Below are 17855 nucleotides of genomic sequence, written 5' to 3'. Positions count from 1 at the left end.
CTAAGCTTGCACCCCCCCCCCCCCCCCAAGCCCCCACTATTGGGCATGCCCATTCTTCTGATGGGGATTTATATAAGTTAACCAAAGGATTTGACACAGCGGGCAAAAATATTCACTCATACCTGAAAAACACAGCAAGGCCGGAATTTCCCTGGTTTCTCACAGCAGTCCGTATCACAGGAAGTGTCTTTAACTACGACTGATATATAGCCAATAAACTCCGAGTGGAGCCATCTGATCCAAATCTCCATGATGGCGGCCGGCCACAGCTTGTGGCCAATAGTGAGCCACCTTTCCCTCCAGGCTGTAAATGCTGACAGTGGTCACATAAAATGAACAGCTTCCGCAGCAGATATCACCATTAATCACAATAAACATGCCATGTGATGCATCAGGCCTCCTCTGAAGCAGATACTAGCTGTCTAAGTTGCTGTCTACAGCCACATGGGCTACCTGTATAATAATAATAGTAATAATAATAATAATAATATAATAAACTTTATTTGTAGAGCACATTTCATGACATATCAGAGCACATTAGTGACTTGAGTCAGCAGTTGTTGACTACCTACATTAAATGCACGTATTGTAACTAAGTGCTTTGGATAAAAGTGTCTGCTAAATGACTGTAATGTAATACATTAGTCTAATGTAATGTAATGTAACCTAATGGTTGTGGCAAACTGAGGTAATCAGCCGCGGCCAGTCTCATACCTCTGATTTGCCGTGACAACTTTTAGTAATTTGACAGTCAAGGCTTGGTTAATTATCAGAGAGGACTTATTGGTAGCCTATAAATTAGGTTTTGCTTATATAATCCCGTTACCGGTAACACGGCCGTGCGTAAAATGCATTTGGAGAGCGCGCACGGCAGGCAAACCAATGGTGTCTGGAAGCCTCAACACAGTCGGGACGGAGATACAGATAATTAGCCTAGATGGCAGAGATAGAGCCGAAAAGCCTTAAACAAGCTGACAGTCCCAAGTATTTGTAGCCGACAGATAGAACCAGATTCACTGGGTAGTGCAACTACCTAGCCAGACATGAAATGACTGGGTTACTGTATGTGCAGTGTAGGACAACTTCTAAGATTGCACCCCCCCCCCCCCCCCCCCCAAGCCCCCACTATTGGGCATGCCCATTCTTCTGATGGGGATTTATATAAGTTAACCAAAGGATTTGACACAGCAGGCAAAAATATTCACTCATACCTAGTGTTGCACGATATACCGGTACCAACGGTCTACCGCGGTGCCAAAACATCACGGTGCCAACTATACTATAAGCTCTATACAACGGTACTACTGTGGAGTAGGGCTGTAGGATTGTATCGATACAACGATGCATCGCGGTACCTAGTCTCGCGATACTGTATCGATCTTTCAGCCCGGAGTATCGATACAGCCGGGCGCTGTAAAATTAAAAAAAAAACTTTTTTTATTTAAATTTTTAAATCCAGTTTAAAAAGCATATTCTACAATATTAAGTTAAAAAAGCATACATATAAATAATTTTGAAAAACCATAAATACTACAATGTTGACAGTTTAAAAAGCATGGATATCAAATGTAAAATATTTATTAGCTAGCTCTCTGTCCAGTCATTGAGTTTGAGTTATCTATATAGTGCATTTGAGACATTCAGTTTTCAGTCTTGAACACTTAAAATCTTTCAGTAAATGATGTGTATCGCAATACGTATCGTATCGTATTGTATCGTGACCTCTGTATCGTGATACGTATCGAATCGTGACCTGTGTATCGTGATGCGTATCGTATCGCGAAATCCAAGATGATATACAGCCCTACTGTGGAGGGGGACAATGTTACATCTTCCCAAATTCACTGGTTTCTGGTAATGAGAAGACTGGCTCACGACACCGTTGTGCAGCTCCCAATTTGTTGGCTCGCGCACACATCTCCACAGTCACTGGCTCGCGACACTGTTGTGCAGCTCCCAATGTGTTGGCTCGCGCACACATGCAACTCCGCAGTCACAATATTGACGTTATCTGTATGTCTGGGCGCAAGCCAGTCTCGTTCTCAGTAGGCTTTCGTAATGTCAGAAGCGTTCCCTAGCTCCAAGTCCATACCATCAAATGTAACATTATTGACGAAACAACTCGAAAAGTTTCATATGGAACTATTTTGGTTTTAAACCATATAAACAAGGAAAAGCGATAGATGATGGCCGTCTGTTGTGCAGGTGATGCAGCAATGCCGTACAGGCAAAAGGAGGCAACACATCAAACTTAATAAAGCATCTACAATCTCGTCATCCAGACCTTGCACTAGAATACAGACGAGCTAATGAGGTTAGTATGACTTCATTTGTTATAACTAGCAGTGTTCTTGCCATTAGCTAATATTACATAAATTAATGAATAAACCTCTTGGCTAAAGCATGTGCTGCTGTTGCTAGTTAGCCAGCCAATGCTAGCCAGCTGGCTAGCTAATGAAGTAACGTTAGCCTACCTGCTGTCATGTCGTCATGCACAGCTGTTGAATTAAATTTGTCGTCCTCTCATTCCAACTCCAAACTCCTTAAAATAATGTGAGCTAGATTATGTAGGCTGAGACGAATCCAATGATAATCCAATGATATCCACCTCTTGACATTTGGTCATTTGATTGGTTCTGGTTTTGACTTAAACGAAAGTGAAAGCTACATAAAGCATGTTGATGTCACTGCCATCAACCAAAACCCAGTGGCTCTCCGCTGACCTCTACTGGTGGTTGGTGATACTACACTTGTGTGTATACATGGCTGATTCTGTTGTTAGATATGCATTTTAAATATTTAATATTAATAATTAATAATATGCATAATATATTTTTACTTACCTGTAGAGTTACAATGTAATGCGTTAAATGCATGTTATTCATGCACCACTCATATAAAGTGATTACACTGTACTGTAATGTACTGTACATTGCACGTTCATAAAAATAAAATAAACATTTAAATGCTGCGGTATCGTGATACTACTTGGTATCGTGATACTTTGGCTGGTATAGTATCGCAGGTCAAATATTGGTATCGTGACAACACTACTCATACATGAAAAACACCGCAAGGCCGGAATTTCCCTGGCTTCCCACAGCAGTCCGTATCACAGGAAGTGTCTTTAACTACGACTGATATATAGCCAATAAACTCCGAGTGGAGCCATCTGATCCAAATCTCCAGCCTGTGCCAACCATCCATCCTGGGGCTATCGGCCTATTTGTTACAATCTATTTTTAACAAACGAAAATAAATATATGCTAAAAGCCTACATTTTTATCAAACGAAAAATAGAGTACTAGCCTAATATCAGTCAATTTAGTCTAGTCACTTAAACTCTAAATAAATAAACTCTAAAGATAAACTCTTCCCGAGTAGAGAGTACCTGCGCACATGCTTGAATTCATAGTCGCTTTACCAAAGCTGTGCTTAAGCTATAAGATAAGATAAGATGGTACTTTATTGATCCCCAAGGGGGACATTACAGACAGGTTGGAAAGAGAGACACACTAGATAAAGGGTAACAAAAGAGAACTAGATAAGGGGTGTGTGTGTGTGTGTGTGTGTGTGTGTGTGTGTGTGTGTGTGTGTGTGTGTGGGAGGGGGGGGGGGGGGGGTATATATATAACTATATACATATAACTATACAAGTATGTAAGTCTAAGAGTACTCAATATATATGTACATGCACAAGATACTGTATATATGTTCCTGCATACACTGTCTGTGTAAATATATAACTATGCTATATGTGATTCTCCTTGATTCCCACGCAGGGTGTGGATGTGCTTTCTGCCGCATGGAGTAGCTACCTAGAGGCATAATAGCTCGGTCCTTTCCAAATATTGGACGAAGGCTATTCAAAACACATTCATTCCTTCTATACTGCGTTGGAGACACTTTAAAACTTAACACGTAGAACGAATTGCATGTCTTTCTAACAAGTTGGTTCTGTCGCTCAAACAACCTAGCCATCTCATTTGAACAACTTAGGTATCTCGTTCAAACGACTTAGTTATTTCGAGAGAGAAATTTCGACTTACTCAGTCGTTCGAACGAGATAAACTTAGAAAAAGCTCAGTTTTTATTTATTTTTATTGTAACCCTTTAGGGCTTCTGCAGGAATCAATTAAAAGCCAGAGTAAATAAGAGGGTCTTGAGCTGTTTCTAAAAACTATCAGCATTCATTGCCTGTCTTATGTGTAATGGGACTTTGTTCAAACCATTGCTCCAAAAAAACTGATGGCTGCCTCTTTTGTATTCTGTACAGCCAGATTACCCAGTGTACTTGATATAATTTCTCTCTGGGCACTAGTACCAATTATGAGAATGTCTGTCTTATCTTCATTTAGTTTGAGAAAGCTCTCACTCATCCAGTGTTTAATACTACTCTAGACAGGCAGTTCATCAAGGGATTGGGGTCATCGGGCACTACAGATAAATATAACTGAGTATCATTTGCATAAAGATGAAAATTCACTTCGTGATCACAGATAAATTCTTCCAGCAGCAGCATGTACAGAGAAAACAATAAAGGAACAATAATGGAACCCTGTGGAATACCAGAAAATAACTCATGTTTGTCTGTGACAAGGTCAGCAAGGCTGACAAAACAGCTTCTGCCCATAAAATAAGTATAAAACCACGATAAGGCAGTGCTTGACAGACAAACCCAACTCTCCAGATGATTTACAGTAGAAGTATGTTATGATCGACTATCAAAGGCAGCTGTCAGATCAAGGAGTAAAAGGATGGATACATTTTTATTATCGGAGCTCACTCTGAGATCATTGACTACTTTCAGTGCTATGCTCTCTTCTAAAACCAGACTGGAATTTATCATGAATCTAGTTATCGTGTAGAAATACATCCAATTGTGTATACACTAATCTTTGCCCAGAATAGGCAGATTAGAGATAGGCCCATAATTACCCAGCACCGAGGGATCAAGGTTATGCTTCTTGATTAGGGGCTTGGCTAGAGTTGTTTTTAGGGAATCTGGAAAAATACCTGACTCTAAAGAGCAGTTTACAATTTTTAAGACATCTCCAGCCAAACTGTCTAAAACCTCTTTGAGAAAGGGGGTAGGAATTGCATCCAATGAGCAAGTGGAGGATTTAATCTGCAACACAAACACATCTCCAACACAAACGGTTTTACAAAGTTCCTCTTCCCTGATTTTTCAAAAGGACATTAGGCTTGGCGATAAACAGTTTGACTGTTTGGATTAAAAACATTAACAACATTATTGAAAATACAACTCTGGGATCTTTCTTGTTATCGTTAATAATGCCTGAAAGATATGCCTGCCCTGCACAGCACAGGGCTTTGTTATAGACAGCTATTGAATTTCAAAAAATCTCAGTGGATTATGATCTTATTTTTACTTAAAATGTCCTATGACATTCTCTCTTGAGCAAACATATTTGCTCATTCTTCCAGGCTGTTATTGTAGAATGTGATTTCTTCTTTGTTTTCACAGGCGCCACTATATCGAGAGCTGACTCTAGTTTAACATAGCCTGATACTCGAAGGATGGAAAGCTGTCAGGGCTTACATTTAAAAGTGTCTGTAAAAAATGTTGCTAGTCCCCCTCCTCTCTTAGCCTCATATATAATGGATAAAAGTGTAGTTTAGAGTACAGCTTCAGCAAGTAGAACAGCTCCATCAGAACCAAGACATATTTCTGTCAAAATAATAAAATCTAGCTTCTCTTCACAGATGAGATCATTTACTGAGAAGGTCTTATTTTTAAGTGCCCTGATGTTCAGCAGGGCTGGGTTTAGCTTTTGATCATGGCATTCTACTGGGCTACAGCATCCCAGAGGTACAATAACCAGACAGGCTCTCTCGTCACCCGACTCTTTACCCTGGACTCTCTATTTAAAAAGACAGTGTGGATATTATGTACATAATATGCTACGAGACTATCCGGGATGGGGCTAACCTCATTTTCCCTTTAAAAGACCTTGTGTCATAGAGCAGTGCATTTTCCGAGGTTGTCAGATCTGATTTCGTTTGGGTGGAGCCCATCTTTTTTTAGCAGGGAAGGTCTCACCCAGAAGAGATCAAAGTTATTCGCAAAATCCAGTCGCTGTGCAGAGCTTTTGTAGCCAGGAGTAGAGGGGATGAAGTCTAGACCACCTGTCGCCTCCTCTCTGATGGCTCTGGAGGGGGCCAGAAATGATGACTTTGACACCTGAGTCCAGGGAATACTCTAAACATTGTAACATCAAAGTTGCACAAAGGATACTCACAAACAGGAAAGGGTTCAATGGAACTTGAAGGTTTTACTTGATGATTGTAGAAAGACGTGTGAGCCCAGACAGCATGCGATGATTGAACTTAATGATCAACAACTCTGAGGTCAGTTCGAACAGCCTCAGGAGCGGCTGCGTTTATTTTCCATCTCCAAGCGGCGATATCAACGGTCACAGACCAAAATGCCTCTGGACGCAATTGGATAGACATATAGCCAATCAGAGCAATGAAACGTGGGTTAGTCGTCGTATCATCATATCAAATGAGTACAGTTGTTGTTGTTGTTGTATCAAACCCGCCCCACATTAGATAAACAGTTGTGATTGGCCCGGCAAATATCGGCTGGGTGGAAGTCAGTCTGAATTGGAGCGTGGCCAGACTGATCTGTGGAGAAACAGAATGTGATCACGTGATCAGGATGGCGAAGCCGGGATAAGTGCAACCTCCATCCAGACCATGTAGGGCCCCGCCTGGCCATTAGGGGCCACTGTCGTGTGGTTTACAATTATATTCATTTATGTTTTGTTTTTTTCTATAGCTATGTGTTGTTGCCTATGAGATTGCCTATGAATGCATTATTATTTAACATTTATTCTTTTGTTTCAATGTGTTACTTATTTATTACACTCTATAACAGCCCTAAATTCCTCTTCACAAGAGTGTTCCAGAATTTACAGTTTCATGCCCATTATCAGCAAGACAAAACTGCATGTCCATGGACACCCCTAGGGGTGCCCCCAAATCCATTTCCACTTGTGGCCCCCTGACACCTAGAGCCGGCCCCGCGACGCGTCACACTAACGCACTGTCTCAGCTGGCGGCTGTCCCCTCGCTCTCGTCGGTCTGTCAGGGACTTGGAAGGAGCTCATCTCCAGTAGAGAATCACTCAGAAGCCTCTTGGCAGCCGTCACGAGGAGTGCACCTGGTGCTGCATCACCGACTGTCAACACGACCGACACACAGCCAAGCCAGTTTGAGACTGAGAGATTATATCTGGAGTACACTCATTAAAATGACGGACAGCGACTCAGACAGGGCTGTCGCTAGGGCCGCCCTATACTGCTGGCCTCCGTTCAGCAGAAGGAACAAGGCCAGAGGTTTTGTTTTTTTCAGGTCATCTAACTAGCATGATGACATGCACCAAACTGTTGCTTATCCCTGTGATGATGGCGCTCCCAGTAGCATCTTGGGTCTTCTTTGGCTCATTTCCTGGGGCGGCAGATAGCTGAGGCGGTAGAGTGGCCGTCTGGGGATTGGAAGGTCCCCGGCAGCGTGTTGAAGTGTCCTTGAGCAAGACGCTGAATCCCAAACTGCTCCCCATGCACTGCAATGCAGCAGTCCATCATGGGTCAATGCAGAGGTGAATTTCCCCAAGGGGATCGACAAAGTGAAATTTATTTTATTTGTTATTTGTTCATTATGTTGCATTCTGCCCTGCAGGGGTCAATCGTGTCGTGACGGAGCACGACAGGAAGGAAGCTCTCTGTCTCAGTTGTGTTTTAACACACCCCCCTGCCCTCTTCTGCCATGTTGCCATAGCAACTCAGACATCAGAGTAAAAGATGGATGTGTGAACACACCCCTCCCCTGGGCCCCTGCCATCGCCTGGCACCCACCTTCACACACACTGCACACACAACGCACCACACACACAACGCACCACACACACTGCACACACAACGCATCACACACACTGCACACACAAGGCACCACACACACTGCACACACAACGCACCACACACACTGCACACAAAACGCATCACACACACTGCACACACAACGCACCACACACACTGAACACAAAACGCACCACACACACTGCACACACAACACACTGCACACACAACACACTGCACACACAACGCACCACACACACTGCACACACAAAGCGCCACACACACTGCACATACAACACACTGCACACACAACACACCACACACACTACGCACCACTCGCCTTTGAGTCTCTTTTCTCTCTCTCTTTCTCACTATAACACTCACAACCTTTTTTACTCACAACAAATACACACACACGCTCACACACAAACATGCTCGCACGCACACCCTCACACACACAAACATGCCTGCACACACACACACACACACACACACAAACAAACAAACAAACAAACATGCCTGCACACATTCACACACACACACACACACACACACACACACATTGTTTATCTCTGAGACTGGCCTCGGGGTACCTCATACATAGACAAAGAGAGGCTATGTTTTGGGGTCATCGTCTGCTGTTTGAACAGGGTTCCAGGCCATACAGAGATGCTTGTCTTCGTTTAGAGAAGCAAAGAACTGTGTGCTCTGTGTGTGTGTGGGTGGGTGGGTGGGTGTGTGTGTGTGTTTGTCTCTGTGGATGTGTATGCGTATGTCTGTCTGTCTGCCAGGTAGACTGACTGACTGACTGCCTGCCTATGTTTATTTATGTGTGTACAGTATTCAGAAATAACCAGGAAGTCCGTACTCAAAACCCTCTTGAACCACTGTACATTTTCCTGCAATTGTAGCTCCTCTTGGCTCTTCCTGCTGCCCCATTCCCCCCACATTCACACACACATACACATACACCACCTCCTCAGCTCTGACACACACACACACACACACACACAAACAAAAACCCCCCTTCCTCCTTTCCTTGGCAGACTTCCCCGCTCCTTGGCAGGCCTAGGCTGAGCTGCTGTGACAAGTGGAATCATTTATTTACAGCACGGGCCCAGAGGTGGGGGGGGGCCCGGCGGAAACGCTGCGCCCCGGTGGCTGTGGGGAGCATCAACCCCACTCCTGGAGCAGAGCAACCAGCCAGGAGGCCCATAGCCATGTTAGGTTGAGCCTTGAGGGGCTACGCCGGAAAATAGTACCCTGGGAACACTAACTGTGGCGACGGAGCAAGGGGTTCTGTGTGTGTGTGTGTGTGTCGCCAGTTCTCTCTGCTCTCCTTGCTCAGTTACCCCTGCTAGCATAGCTAATGTAGGGCTGAGCAGCTGTCCACCACAATCTGTGTGGGAACACTAGCCTGGAGAGCAAATGCTGAAATGGCAGGTCCTGTGCCTGTATAATCATCATTGTCACTGTGTGTGTGTGTCTCAGAGCTGAGGAGGTGGTGTGTGTGTGTGTGTGTGTGTGTGTGTGTGTGTGTGTGTGTGTGTGTGTGTGTGTGTGTGTGTGTGTGTGACACAGTAATTACTATTTAACTTCCTGTCTGAGGTTCTCAGGTTCAACCGAGCGACTAACAGGACCCCTGTCACCCTCCAACTACTGTAGGACACGGAGAAGGGAGGGGTTGTGTGTGTGCGTGTGCGTGTGTGTGTGCGTGTGTATGTGAGGTTATTTGGACAGGTTCATTGTTGTTCTGTATAATAGGGTGTGTTCAACGGACACTGTGAACACTGAGATGGATCATGTGATAGTGCCTTGTACACTCTCACTGTGTCACTCTGACCATCAGGGTAGGAGGTGGGTGGATACGGCTCAAGGTAGGGGGTAGGTGGGTAGGGCTTTGGGCTCAGGGTAGGTGGGTAGGGCTCAGGGTAGGGGGTAGGTGGGTAGGGCTCTGGGCTCAGGGTAGGGGGTAGGTGGGTAGGGCTCTGGGCTCAGGGTAGGGGGTAGGTGGGTAGGGCTCTGGGCTCAGGGTAGGGGGTGGTTGCTAGTGCCCTCTGGGTAGCACTCAGGCACAGCTGTTTGTGTACTAGTGGTCCTCCAGCAAATTTGGGCTTAGGCCAACTGTGTATGTATATGTGTACAGGGTGTATGTATGTATGTATGTACGTAAGTACGTACGTACGTACGTACGTACTATGGGGTGTGATTAGTGCCAGCACACCATACTGAAACGCTTGACTTGCGCCTACTTAAGAAGACGCGATGACATCAAACGTCTAAACGCACGTGTATAATTTCCATTGACAAACAATGGAGAGACAGACGTCTCATAGCTGTAACGTACCTGTCACGCAGACGCAGTGCACATGTTGTTTACACGAATTGCGCATCGTGTGCGTGACGGCAACACTACAGGTTAGATGCGCCTCACATATGCGACACCAACACTACACATGACAGTTTGGTAAAATCATAGATGAACGTACGTACGTTCGCTTGTAATGTGTGCAGAAATTGCATAGCGACGTGTCAAACGTGCCAGTGCCTTGCTAGCGCAGCAGACGTGTTAGCGGCCGCACGTGTAAGGTCAGTTGCCTTTAAATCATAGCTGGTTCTAATCTCGTCCTTGCCAATTGGTAATGCATTCTCAATAAATGGAATTCGCACATGTTAAGCAACTTGTTTTTAATAAAGCCTAATATCTGAATGACTCTTTCTTCGCAATTTAAAACAAATGATCAGATACACGTGTTTCTTGTCAATAGAGGGCGCTGCAGCACCGTCAGCACCAGTTCGAACAGCCACAACCTATTTGAAAATGTAGCGATAGTGGAGATAAAACGACACATATCTAGGAAAAGTTATGCAAGGAGGGTCCTGGAATTTGATTGAGTGCAAATAAATATTCTTAATTTTTATTCAATATGGACAAATGAGCCCCACTCGCAGCTTCTAGTGCCCGCTGACTTAACACGAGCGTGCAAACGTTACATGCATGTGCGCAAAAATGGCACGGCACTTTTGACACGTCACCCTCTGAGAATGCGAGCGACTCGTAACGCGTGCGTATATGCACGCCTATTAATCAGCTCGCCAAAGTACCTTTTTACACGCAATGCAGGCGACGAAAGCACTGAGTGTTTGTTACGCTGGCACGAATCACACCCCATAACGTACGTACGCACGCACGCACGCACGCACGCACGCACGCACGCACGCACGCACGTACGTACGTATGTATGCCCTTGTGTGTGCGTGCGCACGTGTGTATACATTCTTTATACTCTCGATAGTTTGTGATGTAGATATATTCGGTAGTTATAGATAATGGGAAACCACCCCGCTAAATAAATATCTGCGTGACAGCTCTTGTTGTCTTGATTCTCTTAGTCAGTCCAAGAGGCTCTGCATTGCCCTGTCTTACCAGTGTGCTTTCTGGCACAAACTGTAGCCTGTACTTCCCAACCCACTACTACTCTGCTGGATTTCACGCTGAAAATCTTTAACGTCCAGCTGAAACTGACATTTTAGATCATCTAAACTCCGTAGTTTGATGTACTGTATTTCCGACTCAAACAGGCTATAGGGGCGGGACTTAACGTTTAGAGGAATTTGACTGGAACATTGACAAGTGGGTGGGTTATAACATCTTTAGACAGATTCGATAGGCGGATAGCGTTGATTGACGGATGGATGTCGTGAGATTATTGGTAGACCTTGCTCTTGCATTGCTGATATAAGCACTTTTGAAAAATATTTGGCATATATTGTTAAATAGGTACACACTATGACCAAGGAAGTGATCCAAAATATTAAAAAAAAAAAAAAAAACATTTTTGATGTCATTGCATCTTTAAAGTATTCAAAAGAATACACAACAATCCTGGTACCATTCCGTGAATACTCAAGCTTCTTAAAGTACAAGGAATTATCACATTTTCAGCCTTCGTTCCAACCTTCAAACTGCTCTCAATGTCTTGAAAGTATGCCCGTTTTTATATGCAGAACAACATCCATCTATCAGAAAACATGAGAAGAAAATATAGTCTATCAAATTATGAACCCTCATGTTGTGCCCTGCGTGATTAAGCAGATGAATAGATAGATGAGGCTTGTTTGTGTGAATGTGTGGGTTTGTGTATTTGTCTGTGTGCGTGCGTTCAGAGTCATTTCCAATCCTAGATTACCATCCACTAGTCCTGTCACACCTGATGTATATAATATAATTTTCCATTTCTATCTGTCTTCTAACTGTCCTTCACAATATTCCTAGGTAGGGAAAAGTGTCTGTTTACGCCCAATGATAAGAAAACATAGACACGCTTCATAGAAACAGACAAACCCAAGTCGAGGCCAGGGCCGGACAGGCATTCTTCAGAGAGGAAGATGAAAGAGGCAAACCAGTACAATAACAAATACAGACCTCTACACTATCTTCTATTGCTGACATAATTGAAGAGTTTTATCATTCGCTGTCAGATACTAATACAGTTTCAACCTTGTCCCTGAAAATCATAAGGATTTATTTAGGTTGAAAACACAGGTTTTCTCACAAGAACACTGAGCTGCAGAGGTTCAGTCGGCATGTACCTGTAGGCAAGTATTTATCAAAATCTTTCCATAAATGGTTAGAGCAGTGAATTGGACTCATGACCACAGTGTCTGGTTGGGTACAGCAATGGATTTGAGTTTTTCTGGACAGAACACAGTTTCCAAATCGTGCACAGAGTGCATGTCTGCGTCAGAACCTTAGGTTCTTTGATGATATGAGTGAGGTGTCTCACATTGAGAATTCTGTGGTCACGCCTTTAGGGGCGTGACCACAGAAGCTCCTATAGCACTACGTCCGCCATTGACAGACAGGTGATGACAGTGACCCTGCGGGTCCCACCCCCCCTTTAAAAGCTACTGTCAGACCCTCACAAGTCATTCTGAAGCAATCAAATTACCCTTTGAATTCATCCATGCAGAACTGTCTGTTCACTACTGTCTCCACGTAGAACCTGTGCTTAATTTGTGATGGATCCTGCAGGAACAAGATCCTGTACCTCCGAGATTTGAACGGGACCTATTTGATTGAATCCAGCACCTCGTTTGTAAATATCAAAATAAATTGTGTGTAATATTTAGAGTTATCTATTGTGTCATTCTTTTATTCCCCATTGAAGTTACTCGCTTGCTTGCCTATTTTGGAGGCTTGAGAGATGTCAATCGCTCAGGTCACGCAGTGACGCTGGCTCCCGGTGGGAGTTTTGTGCGAGCGTGGGTTGAGTAGTTTGAGTAGGCTACGTTCTGGTAAAATGTCAAAGAGACAGCCATATTCATTTAATTTCTTCTAACAGTTGGAATCTAGCACTAAAGGAGGCAAATGTCATTTCGGAGGAAGAGCAGGTAGAAAAAGCATTGCCTGCATGGAGTAAAAAGAAAAAGAGCGTTAGGAACGAGAAGAGGAATATGACGAGGAGGACTTGGAATTGAAGTGAGAGGACAGTGGAGATGTGGATGCGGGTAGGCTATGGAGTTGTTGAGGAGCCTTTTAGATGTACATGTACGTATGCTGACAAGTGGTTTTATGCTTTTTGATGTAATTTGGCATAATGATTACGTTACTGTAAATCCCACAGCTAAGCAAGTGGGCGTTTGTGCTGTGAAATGATGAGTGACTGTTATGAAAATTAATAAGTACCATCGTTGTGGGCATGATTTGCGCTTCGTGGAGTTCATGCTAAAAAAATAATAATAATAATGTGTGCACATACTGTATATAGGCTGTGTTCCGGGACCTTCTGATTTACAAATGAAGCACTGCATAGAACTGTTGGTATTTCTCCCAGTGGGAGAAAGTCCTTTGGCTGAAAGTGGCTGTTGTGAGTGAGTTGGGCAGCCTCAGCTGAAAGCTCTGGATCTCTGCGAGGAACTGTGGAAGGTCCCCCATGATTTGAGTCTAAGCTGCTATTTTGAGAATTGACTGTTCAAGGTGATTTAGCACCAAATGGTAGAATCCAGCTGGTTGCATTATCCAATCATATAATTTCATAATTTCTGGACCTTGGAAGGTCGTTTTTAATAGCCACACAGCAATTACACACAACATGTGTTAGTGAGAGGCAACACACAAACACATGCATTTACAGTGGTCACCTGTGGAGTTTATCCTCTGCATTTCTCCCATCCAAGCTGTCCCCCTCCAGGGGCAGCCAGGAGCAGTGGGCAGCTTTGACAACGATGCCCAGGGACCAAGTCCAAGTGCTCAGTCCAGGGACCTCATTTAGAAAACCTTGCTCAGGATTTGCGGACATCCGCAAGTTCCAAAACGCACAACGATTTTCCGATTTATAACGAAGTGCGCACGCATGTCCCACGCCGGTTCCCCATTATAAATCTCCATCAACTCTAAACTTGGCGCACGTAAGCGTGCGTTTTGTCCCACCCTCTTAACGCCCATAAATGCCTATAAATGGCCAGTGAAACACTTCCAATTCACAGAAATCGATACAGCCCAAATCTAACATGATGGCAAACGTGGCCACACGTCATCATTGGCCAGTAGCTCTTGCCGGTCCCTGCGACTCGCTCTCTCCGAATTCCTTCATCCACATCATCCAAAAGCAGTACATATAAAGCAGCCATTGCGCGTCATTACGCATCGGAATTACATGCCTTTTTATACCCACCCACCCACGATATGGAACAGGTGCAATTGTCATTGACCATATATGAACCACGCACATGATTGTTTGATTTCATTTCTGGGTATAGGAGACGATACAGGGATGACATGTAGAGGCGAGGGCACTTATTACCGACAATGCTGGATGTCATGAAAACAGAACAGCCGGTGACACATAACATCCATAACATCTAAGACAATTAACAGCACTCTTATCTGCCTGACTTAGGCATCGAACACGGGATCAGTTTAGCCTATTTCATTCATCAAATATGCATGGCGATGAATGTGGATTCCTGAGTCAAACAATGAGGCAATGAAACACCACCAACCAACACAGCCTATTTCAGTGTAACACAGCTTACAGTGAATCATATCAGGCTATCCTCAATATATTAGCCTACACACTTCTTGAGTAAATATGTCATGCACAACAGTGCACACTTAGAGATTGCTTGTTGTGGAATGCTAGGCTGCATGTTGGCACTGTCATTTTTCCCATGATGAGAGGGCTTTCTCTACGACTAGAGTGATTGTTGCTCTACATGTTTGCAAAATTGGGATTCACATTGCAGTGTAAATATGAAGGCCGTTCACAAGTCATTCACAACAGTAGGCCTATTTGAATTATAGTGATTGCTTTGAGCACATAGCCTGTCCAGGTGATTATTTATGAGAATAAACAAATAAAGGAATCATTTATGAGAATAAACAAATAAAGGAATCATTAATGAGAATAAATAAATACAATAATTATTTATGAGAATAAATAAATGAATCAATTGTTTTGATTCACAATGACAGATCTAGTTGATTATGATTCCCGGTTGGACTGTGCAACATATTTGAGGGGTTATTTTGCAATATCGGATATATTTATTGTTCACAATGGTGTCAATTTCAAAGCGTTTCTCAGGTTTCACCTTCTTGCCATTAGGATCGCAGTTTCTCATTTCGGCAGAAATATGCATACGCATGGGTCAGAGGGTGCTCAGAGGTGAGCACAATCTCTGCCATTCTCCCGTCAAGTTTGTTTTTTTATAAATCCCAAAGTTTGCTCAGGAGTGGGGTACGCAAGCTTTATAAATGAGGCCCCAGGTCCTGGTCAGGGAAAGGACTGAAGAGCATCTATTCTTCTGCATGTTTTTCATACTGGGTTCTTGAGAGGAAACCCTTGCGAACACGGGGAGAACATGCAAACTGCACAGAAAGGCCCGGAGACCTTCTAGCTGTGAAGCAACAGTGCTGAGTATTATGCCATCGTGCTGCACGTCAGTGATGTTGGGGTTCAGCTGCACGTGAGTGATGTTGGGGTTCAGCATCTCTTGCTCAAGGACACTTCGGCACACTGCTGGGAGCTGGAACGCTGGCCGTTCTACCTCCCAAGCTACAAGCCACCCCACTCCCCATCTCTTCAACCAACCTCTTTCTCTCTCTCTCTTTCTCTCCCTCTCTCTCTGCTTTCTCTTCACAAAGCATCTGTCAACTGCACACTGTCATGACAACCAAGACAACTAACACACACTTATAGAAGAAGCACAGTAGCCTCCACAGTAGGTTGCTGTATTCCAGTGACATTTTTCACAGTCATGACATGCTCTTAAAAAAACACCCTTTTAAAAATGATCTTGCAGTGTATTTCAAAAGCATAATCTACAATCTCCACTGCATGCTGATAGAATACACTGTAGTCTGGACACGATGGGAATAATTGATTCACGTCATTCTCTTTTTGAGGTAGCGAGAGGGGAGGTGGGTAGGGAGGTGGGGAGGGAGAGAGGGGGAGATGGGGACATAGAGAGAGATGGGGAGGGAGGGAGAGATGAGAGATAAGGAGAGAGGGGCAGATAGAGGGACAGACAGAGAGGGAGAGAGGGAGGAATGGAGGTGGATTTGGTCATTTCAAGCACAGAGAGCCAATACAAGTGAGCTCACGATTGACTAAGCAGACGGATTCTAAGTGAGTGGATGGAGGGAGACAAGCGTTCCATTCCCCTGACGCTGACAACACAACAAACTCTCCACTTGGTTGTCATGACAGCATGTAATCAACAGTGGCACTTTGTTAGAAGAGAGAAATACAGCATGCAGTAGGGGTGTAACCAGCTGGATTCTGCTGTTTGGCCCTAAGATACTTCCCCCTTCAGCCACTCCACTTAGAGAGAAAGAGAGAGAGAGAGAGAGCGAGAGAGCGAGATGAGTTCAGTGGGGTTGAGTAGAGAGGTGTGAGGAAGAAAGAGAACCCTGCTGGAAGGGTTGAAACCCCACAGAAAAGCAGGAGAAAGAGATTGGGGAAGAGGAATGAAGGGAGAGGAGTTGGGGATACAGTAGGGAGGGAGGGAGGGAGGAAGGGAGAGGGGGAGGTAGGGAGAAAGGGGAGGCACAGGTGGAGAGGGGGGAGATTGGGAGATACAGATGGAGGGAGGTAGGGGAGACATGATGAGATTTCTCAAACTACTGGAGAGGAAAAAAAGAGATTGAGAGCATGATGGAAAGGATGAGCATAAAAAGCAACAGTGAGATGGATCATTCTGCCATGGACAGGGGCGGAACTGGAGAGATACAGAGACGCATGATAACAAGAGGGATCAACTCCCTCGCAGTGAAAGAGGGAAAAAGCAAAGAGAGGCCATACAACGAACACAGGTCCATTCCACCCACTCTCAAACCGCAACACACAAGGCTTGGCTCTGACCACGACTACGCAGTCAGGATAGGTACACAGTACACACTACGGACAGAAAAAAAAACTATCAATGCCATATCTAGTGCATAATCATTCTAGCTTGAGCAGAGAGGGACGCTCTCCGCCCTTCTGTACTGTCCGAGTGGCCGTAGGAGCGAGCGCGTGTGTAGTAGACGCATCGACGGGATTACCTCTCTGACAAGTAAGATTGTGAAGCAGGATGAAGGTCTGCTCTCGCCACTCTGAACTCTCTGTGTTATGAATAAGCTTTTCATTATCGCTCCCCCATGGAATGCAGAAGACTGGGAGTATCAGTACAAACTCTGCATAAACATGGGCTTTTCTCGATTGCTTTTCTGTATACAATACGACGGCCTAGGCCTGTTCTGCATTAATTAATGGAATAGCTAGGATAGAATGGAAATAGGAAAGTTGGTTACTGTCATGGGCCCATGGGCCTACTACACCCAGGTTCTGGGAGATGGGCCAGGCCGGGCTGGGCCGGAATGCTCAAGCCAGGAGAACTCATTGACATGTCAAGAGGAGGAAACCTCATTCCTAAGACCACCAATAGCTTTTGGACACTCAGAAAAACAAAAACATACAACCAGAG

Source organism: Borostomias antarcticus (assembly GCF_949987555.1).
Source record: "Borostomias antarcticus genome assembly, chromosome: 12".
NCBI lineage: Eukaryota > Metazoa > Chordata > Actinopteri > Stomiiformes > Stomiidae > Borostomias > Borostomias antarcticus.
This window is presented reverse-complemented; position numbering follows the sequence as displayed.